This window comes from Bidens hawaiensis, unplaced genomic scaffold (assembly GCF_021521415.1).
Source record: "Bidens hawaiensis isolate Kalapana, Puna unplaced genomic scaffold, B.hawaiensis_p1.1 tig00012097_1, whole genome shotgun sequence".
Lineage (NCBI taxonomy): Eukaryota > Viridiplantae > Streptophyta > Magnoliopsida > Asterales > Asteraceae > Bidens > Bidens hawaiensis.
Genome location: NW_027491973.1, coordinates 425,753 through 445,376, shown reverse-complemented (window position 1 = coordinate 445,376; position 19,624 = coordinate 425,753). Strand labels below are relative to the sequence as shown.

Sequence of the window (19,624 nt, the reverse complement as noted above, 5' to 3'; positions counted from 1 at the left end):
TAATATGTTGGAAAACTATGTGTTGAGTATTTGTTTATGAACTTAGTTTGTGTATGCATACTTTGTTTATATCACTAAGTTAGGAATGAGTAGTGAAAATTAACTTGGTTATGCTCTCTCTCTCGCTCTGTGGTCTTGGGTGTGAACTCCTTTCCGCCCATTATTGATCTTCACTCTAAGTGAGCAGGGCAAAGCAGTTGAGGTGATAGCAATAGTAAGCAGGGAAGTAGAAGCAAATGGTCTTCAAAGAACTTTTGTGTAATAAATCTTCTTGGTCTCATTTCATTGGTCTCTAAGGAAAAGTCTCGCTTAATCGTTCATTGATCTTTTTCTGTAAGGCCTCGGGCCCCACGAATTCCGATTTCTGTTTTTGTTTGTATTAAAGTGTTGGTAGCTTTCAACCTTCGAGCTGGAAAGTCTCATGGGGGTACTATAGATATAGCATAACTCTCTAAATTTTAACAAGTATGAATTCAACCCATCGCTTAGTATTGGAAAATTGTATGGTGATAACATGATTCTTTGAGTTGGTTGATGTTTGTTAGTGATTAAGGCCATAATCCTTAGTTAAAAGATTCATGTATTTAACTAGTGTTCTTGAACTTGTCTATTTTACATGGTTTTAGGTTGTTAGTTTGTTGTTTTCATGCTAGCTTTCCTTTAATTATGAGATTAGGTAGTTTTGACAAACTTGCTAATCTATGGTTATTAACTTGATAAATACCCATCATAATGTTTGTTGTCAGTATTGATTGGAATTTGATATTGATGCTTGATTTATGATGTTTGCCATTATCATTGCCATTTTGTCACAAAGTTTAAGTGGATGCATAGTCTAAGTAGCTTTGTTTGGATTGGTTTGTTAGTCATATTTTATTTGCTTTGTTATTGTTATATGTTAATTTAGTAATGTGAAAATCCAATTAGATTGCTTGTTCGGTTAAATTAATTACAAAGATTTAGTATCAAAAGTTAGCCGTGTCCATGGATTGACACTCGGTTCTTATCGATACTTTGCTACAAACGATAGGTACACTTGCCTTTTGTGTGTGGTTTGGTTGTTGGTGAAAACTTTTTTTAAAACCCGATTTATGTGAAACTTTTATTTAAATTTTATATACACGTCATTCACATATTCAAATCATGGCCTTGGATGACTACTTGACCTCGATTTTCGTGAACTTGGGCACGGATGAGTCAGCTGCTGTAGAGCTCATAATGTATTCAATACAACATCAGCAGCATAAAGAACTATATTGTACATCAAGACTTCATGGACCGGGAAGGTGGAAGATCTTTAGGCGCCACGTTCAGCTCCCGGCCCTTCCTGCTTCCAAGGTAAGGTGAAATTTGTGTGTGAATATTTGATGAATGATGGCACTTTAAGGTGAAAAATTTGTGTGTGAATATTTGATGAATGATGACACTGTAAGGTGAAATTTCACTTACAGTGCCATCATTCTTCAAATATTCACACACAAATTTCACCTTACCTTGGAAGCATGAAGGGCCGGGAGCTGAACGTGGCGCCAAGAGATCTTCCACCTTCCCGGTCCATGAAGTCTTGATGCACAAGCCATGCATTGGCGTCCAAGTTGAAGTGAAACACAAGAAACGCCAGTTGTTGCGGTCAAGAGCCGGTGAAATCAGCATTCCTTCCAAAAGTGGAGAGGGAGAAATCTTGGAACCGAAACGTTCCATCCGGAATATATGCATTGGGTAACAATGACTGGAAACTGTATCTTGATGAGTGGGGATTAAAACACAAGAGTTGCACTCTTAAAATTCTTTGAAGAAACCAACCACGGACAATGCGCGCCCCCGTTTCCAAAGAATCGCATGATCTTCAACGTTCCTGTAGAGTATAGATCCATATTGTATTGACACACCTACTGCTTCTTCTTCTTTGGGTAACGGGAAAACGCCTGCAACATCCACGTCAGCCATAATTATCTCATCAGGAATATTGGTATGAACCGGCGCCGGTATAGCCTGCCTGAATGAAAGGACCGTCGTATAGGGATGGACGTAACTCTAGATAACTAAGCGGTGACGGTGTTCCATCTCCAAAGGAGAGATATCTCAACATGTGCCAAAACAGCCTGGAATGTATCAACCTGCTCCTCACTAAAGTGGATCATTCTATACCTAGTCTGTTTCGGGTGTAGGGGGAGGGGAGGGTGAAAGACGCACTGTAAGACACCAACCCCGGGTAGGTGGAAAGAACCCATGGATGGCGGTAGCGATCAAGGGCTGCTAGGGGAATGGGGCCTTCAAGTCCGCTGGTGAAGAGGTTATAAATGAAAACGCGGCCAAGATCAACCTTCACAAAAAGCAGGGTTCTGTCGATCCCGATAAGTTCTGCATTCGTATAATCATTTAGGTGGTGACCGAACCTAGCCGGGTCGATCCTAACTAATCTCACGCCTGTCCGGCTCTCTATCAGTGATCTCTCGAACCCCTCGAATCCAATGCATATGTGCTTCATGCCAAACATTATGAGCTCTAACAGCAGCCGACTCATCCATGCCAAAGTTCACGAAAATTGAAGTCAAGTAGTCACCACCAAGGTCATGATTTGAATGTGTAAACAAACTAACTATAACATCATAATAAATTAGTAAAAAAGAAGCAAAATACATTATTAAAATAAAATGGTAGTTTCAAAACAGTACCTTAGCTGAGTTGTTATGTCGAAAGATGAATGCCGGCAGCGGTGGTGACGGATGGGGTTAGCAGCCAGGGTCGTCTAGGGTTTTTTGGGTTTGTTTGTTTCAAATGAATTGAATTGGTGCAACGATGGCGATTCATGCCAATACATTGCAGGTGGGGCCTTTATCCTAAAACTAATTTAAATATTTATTTATTAAATATTTTTAACGTACTCCCCTTTTAGCATTAATATTTTTAACATTTTTTCGATTTGTTTTCATTTCTATTTGGAAACTATATGTGGATAGAGGAAGCAAAATTAATCCACATATTAGCGTAATATCTATTCACCATTGCAAATCTTGTTAGTTTAATCCCTTAAAAAGAACTAAATCACAAAAATATTTGTATTGGGTTATAGTTGAATGCCTCTAGAATGCTACATGACATTATTACACACGAGTAACAAATCAAATTGATTCTTGCAAGTGCTTTGTTTGTAGGTTGTAGCTGCAACTGATCGTATCTGAACAAACGCCTTTTGGATCTTGAAAGGGTTGGAGCTTGGGAATCTTTTATTCAAGATGATCGAATGACATAGGATCTATAGGTTAGTTTACATAGTTAAATGTGGTTATGAATGTATGTTGGCCGTGGTCATAGGAACCAGAGTCTCATAGCAGATTTGTTATGTATGTAGATTCTTGGTTTTCTGACTCGGAACCTGTATATGAAGATGATCTTTGTGGTTTCTTCGTCATTTGCGATATCATAAACTGATATGTTAACAGATGATGAATCTGCATCTCCTAGCATGCCAACATCGATAAACAGAAGTTGCCTTTGTGGTAGAATTTTGAATATCAGAAATTAGTAGCTCTTGTTAAACAGGATCCTCGTTCTCAAAGCAAGTCTCGGCTGGTGAAACACAATCTAATTCATGAACACACGCGGAAGAATGTGGAAATATTTTTGTGTTTTTACCTTTTTCTTTTTTCTTTTTATTTTGATTTATGATTTGTTTTATTATTTTTTTATTTTTTGAGATGTTTTTTTGTGTGCCTATAAATTGTTCTCATCTTTCTCATTTTTTTCCCCTTTGTAAAATAGTTTGACCCTATATTAATTTACACAATTTTTTTAACTCTTTTATTTTACAAAAATGTAACTAAAACATAAGAAATTATAAACGTGAACAAACTAAAAATTTTATTTCTTTTATTTCCAACTCCTTCTGTTAAAAAACTCATGAACAAAAATATTTCTTTTTATTTCCTAAATCATTTCCTTTTCCCTCGTTAAATGAAACTCAAGACCACCAACATGTATTTTATTCAGGGTTGAATTTGATATTTTTTGATCAACATCCATTAGCCTTCATGTAATCATGCAGGGTTGTAAATTAGCTGAGCTAGGTTGGATTTTGGGGTTGGGACTCGAAACAATTATTTTTCAATTTTTAACAAATAAAACGTCAAATTAAGAATAGATAGATATATACATTAAACAAAATCATTTTGAAAGATTTACGGTGTTTAGTTCGTTAATCGAGCAAAAACTATTTTTTGTTTAATTATTACATTAGGTTTTTCTAAAATAAGTTGAAAGGACAAATTCGGGTTAGGGCCAAATGACAAACAATATGGCATTTCGAAGATAAGGGACAAACGCTTAAATTCGGTTAAAACAAAAAGAAATTTCACATAAAGAAATTATACCAAAATTAATTCACCACAAGTTCAAAGTTGAAAACAATGAGAGTTCTTCACACTTGTCTTGGAAGCAGGAAGGGCCGGGAGCTGAACGTGGCGCCAAGCCATGCATTGGCGTCCAAGTTGAAGTGAAACACAAGAAACGCCAGTTGTTGCAGGTCGAGAACCGGTGAAATAAACCAAAAGTGGAGAGGGAGTAATCTTGGAACCAAAACATTCCATCTCGAATATATGCATTGGGTAGCTAGGATCAGAACCTGCATCTTGATGAACGAGGATCAAAACACAAGAGTTACTCTTAAAATTCTCTGAAGAAACCAACCATGGACAAGACGGCCTCGCTTCCATAAGAAACCAACCTTCAACATTCCTGTAGAGTTGAGCTCCATATTGTACTGGAACACTTGCTGCTTCTTCTTCTTCGGGTAACTGGAAAACGCCTGCAACATCCACGTCATCCATAATTATCTCATTAGGGATATTGGTATGAACTGGCGCCGGTGTGGTCTGCCTTATTTGGACGAGAGATTGATAGCGACGAGTTGGTAGTATTCACTATTCAGTGATAGGTCGTTATTGAAGAGATGTTATTGGTGCCGGGAGGAAAGCCGGTCAAGGCCTGAAACATTACTTATCCCTCCAATCAGATTTTACTTATATATACTTTTTTTTTAATAATTTTTTTCCATATTTTTAGAACTTTATACATATACTATGTTCCCGTGTTTCATACGGGTGAAAAATATAATAAAAATAAAAAATTATTATATGTAATACGTAAATTCAATTGTTTCATATAAGAATTTTTATTTATGGCTTTTTTTATTAAGTTTTTGATACATTATACACTATAATTTTAAGTTGAAAACCAAATCCTGATTTTTGATTTATTTCAAATAAACATTAATACCGGTATTGTTATACAAAATGTTGTGTGTATAAAAATGGTATTTATAACAAACTGTTGTCATAGATTTAAATATTGTAAAAGAAAATAAATAAAAATATATTATATTTTAAAATAAATAGATAAACGATGAACAATCTTAAATGGTTGTGTTAAAAAGATATGAGAAGACAATGTCATATTGTGAATTATGAAAATGTTAACAATTAAATATAATTTTGGTTTTATACTTAAAGAGAAATCACATTTATATATGTCAAGTCAAGAAATCAAACACAATTACTATTTTAGTGGAGTTGGTAAGCACATTTAGTTTGAAACATGAGGTCTTGGTTTCGAAACCCATATCATACAATAATATATTTTTCAAAATTTTATAAAGCCTTACGAGTCATGGGTTATAATAGAAAACAGGTCATGGGTCATAATATAATAGGAAATAGTGACATGACATCTACTTGGCATTATATATGGAGTGCCTAGTTAAATACCATGTGGACAACTTGTGTTGCTTTAATAGTATAGCTAGATATACTAGTTTTAATCCCGCGTGTTACGCGGGGTTGCTTTTAGTTATTTTAACATTTCTGGCTGTAAATCTCAAATGACCAAGAGTTCATAAATTTATATACAAATAATACCACATTAATCAATACCTAACACACAACACACAAAAATCATGAATTGATGGTAATGAACAATGAAAGCATGAATTGATTAAACTCATTGAATGGAGAGAATCGCAGAAAAACATATGCATAATTGATAATATAGTGAGGACGCCTATCTCATATGTGCAGAATTAATAACACCCGTGGCAATACAAGAAACCATCAATTATTAATAATATGCCAACAATATAATCTTACAAATATATTAGTTTAACAATTTCATAATCTAGTTATTCAGAATGAGCTAATTACAATAATGTAGATAATGCTAATAAATTCTAAAAAAACAAAAACAAATAATAAATATTTTTTAGCAAATGACCTTATCTTTTTGCTTCAATAAACTCCTTCAACTTATGCCATGTTCTTTTGTCGTGACAATTATAAACCATATTGCTATTCTTGTGTCCTTTATTTTTATTATTATTATTATTATTATTATTATTATTATTATTATTATTATTATTATTATTATTATAGTTTAGATAGATATACTGTACCAAAATTAATTCACCATAAGTTCAAGTTCAAAACAATGATCGTACTTCACACTTGCCTTGCCTTCTGCCATCATTCATCAAATATTCGCACACAAATTTCACCTTACCTTGGAAACAGGAAGGGTCGGGAGCTTAACGTGGCGCCAAGAGATCTTCCACCTTCCCGGTCCATAAAGTCTTGATGCACAAGCCATGCATTGGCGTCCAAGTTGAAGCGAAACACAAGAAACACCAGCTGTTGCATGTCGAGATCCGGTGAAATTAGCATTCCTTCCAAAAGTGGAGAGGGGGAAATGATGGAACCGAAACATTCCGTCGGGAATATATGCATTGGGTAGCAAGGACCGAACCTGTATCTTGATGAACGGGGATCAAAATACAAGAGTTGCACTCTTAAAATTCTCTGAAGAAACCAACCATGACAAGACGCCACCGCTTCCAAAAGAATCATATGACCTTCAACATTCCTATAGAATTGAGCTCCATATTGTATTTGAACACCTGCTTCTTCTTCTTCGGGTAACGGGAAAACGCTTGTAACATCCACGTCATCCATAATTATCTCATTAGGGATATTGGTATGAACCGGCGCCAGTGTGGCATGCCTGAATGAAAGGACCGTCGTATACAGATGGACATAACTCGGGATAACTAAGTGGTGGCGGTGTTCCATCTCCAAAGGAGAGAGATCGCCAACACGTGCCTAAACAGCCTAGAATGTATCAATAAAGTGGATCCTTTTATTCTATACCTAGTCCGCATCAGGTTTAGGGGGAAGGGGAGGGTGAAAGATGCAATGTAAGACACCAACCCCGGGTCGGTGGAAAGAACACGTGGGCGGCGGTGGAATAGGGCCTTCAAGTCCACTTATGAAGATGTTACAAATGAAATGGCGGTCAAGATCAACCTTCCACAAAAAACAGTGTTCCGTGGTGGACTCTGATAAGTTCTGCATTCGTATAATCATTTAGGTGGAGACCGAACCTAGCCGGGTCGATCCTGATCTCATGCCTGTTTGGCTCTCCATCAGTGATCTCTCGAATCCAATGCATATGTGCTTCGTGGGGGGGAGGCATAGCAAAAACTGGTTGGGTAGTAAATAGAGTGAAATTCCAAACTATTGGCGGCCTTGTAACGTTGTATATCCTTACAAAACCTGTGCTTGATACAACCTCTCTAAACCTAAACCTAACATTATGAGCTCTAACAGCAGCCAACTCGTTCATGCCCAAGTTCACGAAAAGCAAGGTCAAGTAGTCATCACCAAGGTCGTCCGTTTTACAAAAATCTTTTGATTGTGTAAACAAACTAACTATAACAACATCATAATAAATTACTAAAAAAGAAGCATAATACATTATTAAAATAAAATAGTAGTTTCAAACCAGCACCTGAGCTGAGCTGCTCCGTCGTAAGATGAATGCCGACAGCGGTGGTGATGGATGGGGTTAGCGGCTGGGGTCTAGGGTTTTTTTTTTCTTCTGGGTTTGTTTGTTTCACATGAATTGAATTGGTGCAGTGATGGAGATTCAGGCCAATACATTGCAGGTCGGGCCTTTGTCCTAAAACTAACTTAAATATAATTTATTTATTTATTAAACAAAATAGTTGTATTCAATACAACATCAGCGGTATAAAAAATGTTTTGACCTATTTAATACTTAAATAAATAACTAATAACTTCATCATAAAGTCTTATACCATATTAAAACTCTCTTAAATATTGCACCGATCGAACCAATTGCTTATCAAACAATTCATTAATTGTTCGGTGGGAAGTTCGTTCGTTTAATAAATGAACGAACATGAACAAGGTCGTCGTTCGTTCAATTGTGTTCATGAAGGTTTGTTCATGTTCGCTTGTATATATTGTTCATGAAACTTTTTTTTTATATTTATTTAGTTTATCTAAACATTTTATACGCTTTAATTTATTATCCCTAACAAAAAATAGGAAATCATATCTTCACCTTTTTTTTTCATGGCATTGTTCTCATTTCCTTTATCGTAATTTACGTTGATGAATACATTGATACCAATCTTTAGGCTCTGCCGATTTATTTGCGTTTGAGATCACATATGCTTCCTTAATTAATGAACGAACACGAACATAAAATCTTGTTTCGATAAGTGTTGGTGAACACATTTTTCCTTACAAATTAACTTGTTCATGTTCGTTCGGTTCGTTTGCATCCCTGCTCTTGAACTACATGTTCTAGTTTTAATACAATTAACAAACTATTTTTTAAAACCTATTTCCTTATTATTAACGCTTTTATTTGTCTTAAGATGACAGAGTGGCCATTTTAGTACATACTCCCCTTTTAACATTTGTTTTTATTTTGCTATTTAACATTTTTTTTATTTCGTTTTCATTTCTATTTGAAAACTATATGTGGATAGAGGAAACTAAACTTATCCATATATAAGCTCAATTGTTAGAAGCTTAAAAACCTATTCACCATTGCAAATCTTGCTAGTTTTATCCCTTAAAAAGAACTAAATCACAAAAATATTTGTATTGAGTTATAGTTGAACTATGTAGTCAATCTCGGTGGTATATCGGTGGTATCTCGGTTATCGGTGCTCATGTGAAATATTGGTCAAAATATCAGTCAGAATATCGGTACCGATAATATCGGTGATATTGACCAATATTTCGCCGATATTTCACCAATATATCACCGATATTTCCGATATCAGGGTTTTAAGTCTTAATTTTCAACTTGCTCCTACTTGCTACAATTGTTAGTGTTTTGCAATTTACAAAAGGATAATTTGTTAATAGTAGGAGAGTATATTGAATTGTTAGTGTTAAATTGCTATATATATATATACTGTGCATGTTATTAAAATTACCGATATCCCACCAATATCTCACCGCAATAACCGATATCTCAAATATCGGTCTTCGACTGATATCCGATATTTTTCTGCATTAAATGCTTAGTGGTTGAATGCCTCAAGATTGTTACATGACACTATTACACATGAGCAACAAATCAAATTAATTCTTGGAAGTGCTTTGTTTGTAGGTTGTAGCTACAACTGATTACATTTGAAACCAACGCCTTTCGGATCTTGAAAGGTTTGGAACTTGGGAATATTTTTATTCAAGATGAGTGAATGATATACGATCTTCAGGTCAGTCTATATAGTGAAATGTGGTTATGAATGTATGCGGACCGCAGTCATAGAAACAAGAGTCTCGTAGCAGATTTGTTAAGTATGTAGATTCCTGATTTTCTGACTCGAACCCTGTATATGATGATGATCTTTGTTCGGTTTCTTCGTCATTTGCGATATCATAAACTGATCTGTTAGCAAATGAAGAGCCTGCATCTGCCAACATCGACAAACAGAAGGTGCCTTTGTGGTAGCATTTTGAATATCAAAAATCAGTAGCTCTTGTTCAACAGGATCCTCGTTCTCAAAGCAAGTCTTGGCTGGTGAAACATAATCTAATTCATGAACACACGCGAGAGACGGTGGAAATATTTTTGTGTTTTTATCTTTTTCGTTTTTTTTAATTAAATTTTGATTTATGATTTTTTTTATTATTATTTTTTATTTTTTTGAGGGTTTTTTTTGTAGCTACAAATTCTTCTCATCTTTTTCATTTTTACCCCCTTTGAAAATAACTTGACTCTATATTGTTACATAATTTTTTTAACTCTTTTTATTTTACAAAAAGGTAACTAAAACACAAGAAATTATAAACGTGGACAAGCTAAAGATTTTATTTCTTTTATTTCCAACTCCTTCGGTTAAAAAACTCATGAACACATATATTTTTCACTTTCGTTTCATTTCCTTTCAAATCATTTCTTTTTCCTCGTTAAATGAAACTCAAGACCACCAACATCTTTTTTATTCAGGGTTGACTTTGAATATTTTTTTTATCAACATCCATTAGCTTTCATGTAATCATGTAGGGTTGTAAATGAGCTGAGCTAGGTTGGATTGGGGTTGGGACTAGAAACTAAAGTATTTTTCCACTTTAACAAATAAAACGTCAAAATAAGAATATATAGATATATACATTAAACTAAATGATTTTGAAGGGTTTGCGGTGTTTGGTTCGTTAAACGAGCAAAAACTATATTTAGTTTAATTATTATATTAGGTTTTTCTGCAATAAAAATTATCTAAATAAAAGAAATAAAAACAATGAAAATAATAAAATGAGGCAACACCGGGTCGGGAGGGGGGGTCGAACTTCGAACCCGCGCCCCCGTCTGATTCAGACAATCTTAACGAGCTTGCATCTGCCTCCGGATCAAGTTTCCAACTTATGAAGGGAATGGAAAGCTTTATTCCCATACTAAAGTCCAAATGAGCTCCTTTTTTTCTTTATAAACCATGATTAATTGGATCCTAATTAAAGATCATTTGCCCTCTATCGCTTGAAATTGACAGAGTGCTTTTGATCCTCGTCAAAATCCGATCCGAACCCCTATTTTAATTACCTAAAGCGAACATGAATTGAAGATGAACGAAGAGTTAGGGTTTCGGCTTGAGCACGGATTCAAGGAACGATTTTGGAATGCTTATGGACAATAATTAACTGAGGGTTTTGCTTGGTGATGAGGAGAAAATGGTGTAGGCCAATTTAATTGCATAATGGGCGAGAGTATTTATAGTGTTTTGAGATCATTAGAGCCGTGGTTCAAGTTAATGCAAGATTGTTGTCAATTAGCAAGTAGAAGACTAATGAGGACACGAGGAGGGACTCGACTTGATGACCGCCGGAAAAGCACAAGGACTCGAAGAGTTCAAATTTCGAGAGAGGGGTATAGATATGATCGTTTGATGGATGTTAATTAGGTATTTGTTTATTTATTTATTTTTTATTAATTAAATTAAATTAACAAATAATTAATTTATCCTTATACTTTAAAATATACTAGAAAGGTGCCCACGCGATGCAGCGAGATATAAAAATCCTAGTAATCATGTAACAATTATGGATGTTCAAGGTTCATTTGAAACCTTGAAAACGTTTAAACCAATCACCACTTTTTTTGAATGTTCAAACCATAGCAAACGGTTTGGTTTACGGTTATATTACAATTGAATAATTTTAATGTCTTTTGGATTACATCGAAACAGAAGGTAAGCGGGCAACTTGTTGCCCGTTTACGGTTTATACCGAAAATTGACCATATAAAATCGGTTAGGATTGTAGACTTATAATTGAAGCTCAATGCGTGAAACCAAACCGTTAGTAACGATTCAGTTTCAATTTTCAACAGTTTAGTTTCAATTTTCAATGATAAAAATCGAACCAACGGTTTGGCTCACGGTATAAATTAGAAACCGTTAAAACCAAATTGTGAGTGTCCATACGTAACGTGTTAATTTTTTTAAATTGAGAAAAAACTATAGCAATACCATACCCAAATTAAAGACAATAAAATACTCATTTTTATGGTGCAATTTTAAAAAAATATATTAACGTATGAAAAAGTTACGGCCGTTGGAAAATTGTTGATGGGAAGTTGTTTACAGTTAAAATTATCAAAAGGAATACATGGGTGAAGATAAAGGTTCCTGGCTGTAACTTTTTCTTAAATTTGTAAAAATGAAGTAAAGTTGAGAGGGTAATGTAATAACTATTTTCATGCATATTTTGTAATGGATAGAATATATATAATCAGAATAGACGGGTATATATATACCAACAGCAACACAAACCCTAATTTCTGGAATCGGAGGATGGAAGACGAAGGTATGTAATTTAGGCTTCTCATACGAATAGAAATAGACAATTGGTGCTTTTGTGTGATGTTACTAATTATACTTCGAACGTATTTCAATACCCTTAATCAGAATTTGATTTTTACTTATCAGTTATCATCACCGTATGTATGTATGCTATGTCGGCCGTATTCTTTTGGTTTTAGTTGAACTTAATTGCTGTGTGCTGAATATATTAGATTGATTACTTTTGGATTAATATGTATGTATGCATGCATGGTGTTTTAATTCCTTTTTTTTTATTATTGATTTTAACAGGTAAGAAGGTGCCGGATAGACTCGTTGTTGATGAAGCTATCAACCATGACAACTCTGTTGTTTCTATGCATCCTTACACTATGGAGAAGCTTTGACTTCTCAAAGGCGATGCAATCTTCATTAAGGTACTCTATCATATCACGTGTTGTAGTTGTTGTTATTATTATTAGCATTAATTTGTTTCAAACTATATCACATATATGCTTTTCTTGCAGGGGAAGAACACGAGAGATACAATTTGTATCGTTGATGCTGATGACACCTGCGAAGAACCAAATATTAGGATAAACAAGGTTGCCAGGTCAAATCTGAGGGTCACACTTGGGGACGTGGTTTCGGTGCACCAGTGTCCTGATATTAAGTACGGGAGACGCGTTCAAATCCTTCCGGCCATTCAAGGAGTTGCTGGAAATCTGCTTGATGCTTACTTGAAACGTACGTTGAAAACAAACAAAGCAGTCGTGTTTTGCTGGTGCTGTTTATTATTTATGTTTGTTTCTTTGATTTTGCAGCTTACTTCCTGGAAGCATACCGTCCTGTGAAGAAGGGTGACTGCTTTTTGGTAAGGGGTGTTGAGTTCGAAGTTATCGAGACTGATCCTGCTGAGTACTGTGTGGTTGCACCTGCTACTGAGATTTTCTGTGAGGGTGACTCTGTGACAAGGGGAGATGAGGAGGATCTTGGTAAGTCGCATCTACTGGTAACTTCTCGTTAGCAAAATTTCAGTTTAGTATTTTTCACATTCTTCTTATTCACTTGTGTGAAAATATCTGCTTGTTATGTGTGTGTGTAGTTGTTGACAATTGAATTCAGTTCCTTGGTTTAAAAGAAGAAATTAGTTAGAAGTTTGAATATTGTTTCTTAAAAGTCACTCAAAACTTGTATAGCTTTCAAAATCGTTCCATTGTTATAAAAACTGGCTCAACTAAAAAAGGACGATTCATTCGTGATTAAACTAACTCTTGTATAAATAGTTTTCATTTGACCATTAACCAAGACATCTCCAATGCTATACGTAGGTAGCAACGCTAAAGTAACGGGGAAGCGCCCTTTTGTTGAGATTCCAAACTTTGCATCAGCGACTGCTGCTTCTGGTAATCCCGACTGGTTTGGTTTTGCGCTGTAAAATATATTAAGATATTTGATTATATGTTTTCTTAAAGGTCACTCAAACTTGTATAGCTTTCAAAATCGTTCCATTGTTATAAAAATTGGCTCAACTAAGTAGGAAGGACGATTCATTCATGATAAAACTCGCTGTTGTATAAATTCTTTGTGTTTAGACCATTAATCAAGACATCTGCAATGTTATACATAGGTAGCAACGCTCAAATGACAGGGAAGCGCCCTTTTGTTGAGAGTTCAAGCTTTGAATCAGCGACTGCTGCTTCTGGTAATCCCTTGACTGGTGTGGTTTGCGCTGTAAAACATATTAAGATATTTGATTATTGTTTCTTAAAAGTCACTCAAACTTGTATAGCGTTCAAAATCGTTTCGTTGTTATAAAATCTGGGTCAACTAAGTAGGAAGGCCGATTCATTCATGATAAAACTCGCTGTTGTATAAATTCTTTGTGTTTTGACCGTTAACCATGACATTGGAAATGTTATACGCAGGTAGCAACGCTAAAGTGACGGGGAAGCGCCCTTTTGTTGAGATTCCAAGCTTTGCATCAGCGACTGCTATTTCTGGTAACCACTCGACTGGTTTTGTTTGCGCTATAAAACATATTAAGATACTTGATATTGTTTTTTAAAAGTCACTCAAACTTGTATAGCTTTCAAAATCGTTCCATTGTTATAAAATCTGGGTCAACTAAGTAGGAAGGACGATTCATTCATGATTAAACTTAATCTTGTATAAATTCTGTGTTTGACCATTAACCAAGACATCTGCAATGCTATGCATAGGTAGAAAGTGTCTTTGTGTTGAGGATTCGAGCTCTTCCTCATCAACTGCTGCTGCTGGTAAGTGTTTGTTTTGTTTGATTGGGTTGGGGTGTAAAAAACATTTGTTTTGGTCAATTGCAATCTTGATCTTTTATTCAACTTGTAAAAGTGGTATTTTGTGATGTTACTGAACACTTTATATGTAACTAACAGGTACCGAATCTCAAGACACAGGAGAGGCCCCCTGGTTGTATAAATGTAAGGCATTCACCTCTTAATTTGCTTAAGCTTGAGTTTCATATTTATTTGTATATTTATTTTGCTTAGAAGGAAACAAATGTGATTAACAGTAGTGGTAGTAATAGTAATAATAAATTGTAATATGAATCTCAGTGATTGAGTACGAGGCATGGGAGGGAGGTTGCATAGTTCCAAAAACCAGGCGTGAACTTATTGATCCTCCTCGACACGAAATCCCTGAAGGGGGCTGGCCGGATCCATTCAATGTAGCGCGCGTGGTTGCTGCTGGTATTAATTAACTGACCTTTTGTTTAGTTATTTATTTTGTCAAATGGCAAGGTTAGGTATTTATAATAAATGTTTGCGTTCTTGTGTTGGTTGTTAGGTGGCAAGGTTTCGAGGTGGGGAAGGACCTGGAGGGTCACGGGCAGCGGAATCTGTTAAGCCAAATCTACTCGTTTTGTTTGGGTTCTGAAACCTTTAGTTTGTTAATATGGGTATGCACTCGTTCTGTGCAGCACTAGTTCACTAGTGTGTGCTTGCTTTTGTATGAAATATCAAATATAACATCTCTTCTATGCTACGCTACGCCTTTAGGAATTAAAATCAAATGACCAAAGTAGAAGTTGACATCGAAACCTTAAAAGGCCTAATAATGTCAGTCCAGCTCATTATAATTATTATTTAAAATCTCATTTAACCTCAAACACATACAATTTGGTAGCTTTTAGACTAAAATTTGTGTTAGATTGCAAATTTTGAAGGGAGCAAAAACGAAACTACAAATCGGCGGAGTGAGATAAGTTTAAAAAAAAAGGTTTAAAGAACTGTGTGTGCACATATATAAAAGTAGTTGGAGCCAACTGAACCGAGCGGCGCGTACCTTTTGCTCGAGTTTGGCTTGTTTACAAACACCAAGCCAAAGTCAAACGAGGGCCAACCAATGAAATGAAAACCTCTCGCCAAAACAAACCAGATAAACGGCCTCCTCTGTCTCCACTCCCCAAGCACACTGGCACTGCTCCTACTAAGCCTAAACAACCGCCCAAACAAGCAAAGCCACCACCGCAACCGTCACCGTCTCGCACTACTCCTACTAACTCAGGGTTGTAAACATTCTACTATAGTACTATGTAACGTCATTTTTTTTGTAAAATGACTTATTTTAGTAATTTCCCGTATGAATATGGATTGCAATTAGTCATCTAAAAATAGATATTAAAAATGTCATGTGAAGTTATATATGTCTTTACTTGATAATTTTTATATTTCCACTTGTGTCGTACTCGGGTCAATAACCTAGTTACACCAAGCGTGTATAATAGAGTTAGTGCTACTTGCTAGTGATTAAATTGACAATAAAGTTAAAACCACATAAGGTCATAGATTAAAAAAAAGTATATGGGTTTCTTAAAATTCCATAACCAATGTTATTATTGGCTTTCATTAAATATTGTTAGGTTTATTTATGGACGGCCACACTATATACTATATAGGGTGCGGAGTTAATCGTTCCCGTATCTTTTATATTTGAGGTATGTTACGGTTTTTTGACTAAACCTCGAGATTTTTGACTTCCAACCCTTGTTATTCAAATTAATTAGAAAAGATCAATTATGTATTTTGAGTTGAAAAACAAAGTGAGAAAAAAAAGTACCGAATTCAATTAGTGCTTTAGTTATTCTTTCTAAATGTTTATTGATCAATGCATTGCATTGTCGTGGTCATGATTACCTTAAATCTCATTGTAGCATTTAGTTTTAACGGTCCTAACAACAATTTATCATTATTTATGATATCCGACTCACCCCCCAACCCACACACAATTTTATCTAACATTTTCCACCATCCTACTACCCTAAATAGTATAAAGGCGTTCCTTATTAGTTGTTTTGCACGCGACTTTGTATAACTTTATGCAGCCATTGGACTATTTGATTTAGGTTTATGTGTTGGATGTTGTATTTGTATAAATTGTATTCTTGTTGTCCAATGAAATTCAAGTTTATCATAACATTTATAGTAGTTTAGGCACTTTTGAATTTTGATAACGGGTCAAGAGTAGGAGTGCAAACGAGTTAATCCGAGCCCGGGCTCGACTAGGCTCCAGCTCGGCTTGTTTAACTTACATGGAGCTCGAGTTCGGCTTGCTTACTATTTATTAATTGATTTTTATATGTTTATATTTATTTTTGTATGTATTTTTTTTCAATTATAATTTATATATAAAAAATATATGTTATTTAGTTATTTATAGTTATTTTTTAATAACAATATGTATATTAACCTCGACACTCGAGCTTTTTCACCAGATAATCTCAAGTAGCTTGTGAGCGGCTCAGCTCGTTTGCAACCTGGTACTCAAGGGTAGACGCTCTCAACAATGTCTATAAACTCTTGTTTGTCCTTCATGGCCCAGTTGATCTTATTGTACGTTGTTACCAGTACCAAGATCAATCATGATATGTTTGTTCTTGAAAAAGAATATTACAGTTGACGGGTCGTACATTTCATACAGTGTGTTAAAGTTGGGTACTTCTATGATGTCCACCGAGTATATTACAGCAAAGTTTTTTATAGTCTGCAACTGAAGAAAGCACTTCATCCATCTACAGATACATAAAAACAAAGCAAGTTAGACTAATACATAAACAAAAACTGCATATTGGTAGTTGTTGGTGCATTTTGTGACCGTCGCTATGCAATTCTGATCAGCGAAAACGAAGTACGAAGTTAGAACAACTTCGCCATAGGCGAAGTTATAATAACTTCGCCATAGGCGAAGTTGTAACAACTTCTGCCTTAGGCGAAGTTATAACAACTTCGCCTACTGGCCCAAGCCCAAGCCCGCGAAGTTTGTTTTGTCTATATATATGTGTGTCTTGTTTAGGTTTTATAATCCAGAAATTAGAGTATTGTGTGTTCAGTTCAAGTAGCTAGAGAGAGACAGAGAGGCAGAGTCGTGTGGGACGGCCCGAGGTAGAGCTCACCTCAGGTCGGCCGTCATTTGTTTTCGTGTTTGGTATGTAACGAGTTATGATTATGATATAAAAGATCTGCAGATGTGTTTATTCCATTCGTGTGTTTGTTCGTGTGTTTGTTTGTGTGTAATCGTGTTCTTCGTCTTCTACACCATTAAACGAGTCTAGGAGGATTCCGCACTCCTAGACCTCGTGCGGATCTCGTATCGATCGGCGACGCCCCGGGGGGACTTACAAGTGGTATCAGAGCCTTAGGCTCTTATGCTATGGTTCGAGATCTGCGTTTTGGTGTTTCTGGCACGTTTCTGATGCGTTTTTGGCCGAACAGCTGCCGCAGGCGAAGTTATGGGGTTCAGGCGAAGTTGTCGCTTAAATTTTAGGGTTTAGGCGAAGTTATCAGTTAGGCGAAGTTATGGACAGGCGAAGTTAAGGAGGGGCGAAGTTGACTTTTAGGCGAAGTTGACTTTTAGACGAAGTTGACTTTTAGGCGAAGTTGACTTTAGGCGAAGTTAAAAAAAAAATTAAAAAAAAAAAAATTTGTTTGGAGTTTTCGTCTGTATGGCCAGGTGTACACGATTATTGTGAGACCGAAGACGTTGTTCCGTCAACGAGTGAAACTTGTTATCTCTTGGTCTTACGTGTGAACAAATACGTGTCAACTCTGGATTTGGAGTTGAGGTTGTGAATGGGATATTGATTGAAACTGGATATTGACACATATTTGGGTGTTTGTGGGCAATGAAATAGTTGTTGTTCGAGGTTGACCAACTGAAGAAAGTCAAATTGAACTGAAGGTTTTCTTCATTACTGGATTGCGGTCAGAGCATATTATTTATGTTATTTTCAAGGCGTTCGAGAATTGGATCCTGAAAGGTGATGCTTATTTATTAAAGTGAAAATTCTGGAACAAGTTGGATTTAATCGGGAATTAAAGTGTTTATGTTCTTGATCGTTATCCCTGGTGATTGAAGATGCTTCGGATTAATTAATGGTCATGTGTGTTAGATTCTGTCAAGGTGGTTTTGTGATGAAATTGATCACTTGATGTTGAGTAGTTGAAGATTAAACTTTATCGTATGCCGACGTGTTGGTGAAGTTGTGGAGGGAGCCCAACTTCACGTGTTGGTGAAGTCAGAAGGACTCACGTGATTAGTTGAGATGATCAATTAGGCACGGGGATGCATGCATTTCAAAGACCTCAATCTATATAGTCGGAGAAGCTTACACTGAAGGGGAGATCTGATATGGAAGACGCTGGGTGATTGGTAGATTTGTGAAGCTACAAGACAGTTTCAGACCCGGCTGGTTGAAGAACAAACAGAAGATCATCAGTTAAGAGGGAGTCTGTTGGTGCATGTTTTGTAACAGGTGATCTTTTGTGTTTGTTAGAATTGAGAGCAACGGTCAAAGGGGAGTCTGTTAGTGCATTTTGTGACCGTCGCTATGCAATTCTGATCAGCGGAAACGAAGTACGAAGTTAGAACAACTTCGCCATAGGCGAAGTTGTAACAATTTCGCCTACTGGCCCAAGCCCAAGCCCGCGAAGTTTGTTTTGTCTATATATATGTGTGTCTTGTTTAGGTTTGATAATCCAGAAATTAGAGTATTGTGTGTTCAGTTCAAGTAGCTAGAGAGAGACAGAGAGGCAGAGTCGTGTGGGACGGCCCGAGGTAGAGCTCACCTCGGGTCGGCCGTCATTTGTTTTCGTGTTTGGTATGTAACGAGTTATGATTATGATATAAAAGATCTGCAGATGTGTTTATTCCATTCGTGTGTTTGTTCGTGTGTTTGTTTGTGTGTAATCGTGTTCTTCGTCTTCTACACCATTAAACGAGTCTAGGAGGATTCCGCACTCCTAGACCTCGTGCGGATCTCGTATCGATCGGCGACGCCCCGGGGGGACTTACAAGATCATTGATGCTTTGAAGGAGTTCTTGGCATCTCGGGGGAGACGAGCTGTAAAGGCGATGAGCTGAGGACTAAGAAGCGAAATGATCGAGACGATGGTCCCAATGCATCGAATGGTGCAGGTGGAGAGTTGCCAAGAACTGAAC

At 36.2% G+C, this 19,624-nt stretch overlaps 1 protein-coding gene across 1 annotated transcript in view; it reads left to right on the top strand.

Annotated features, from left to right (window-relative positions):
- The window catches only part of LOC143539982 (aquaporin PIP2-1-like), a 179,774-nt gene that overhangs the window by 60,698 nt on the left and 99,452 nt on the right, over window positions 1-19,624 (top strand). The gene's annotated exons all lie outside the window — the stretch shown is intronic.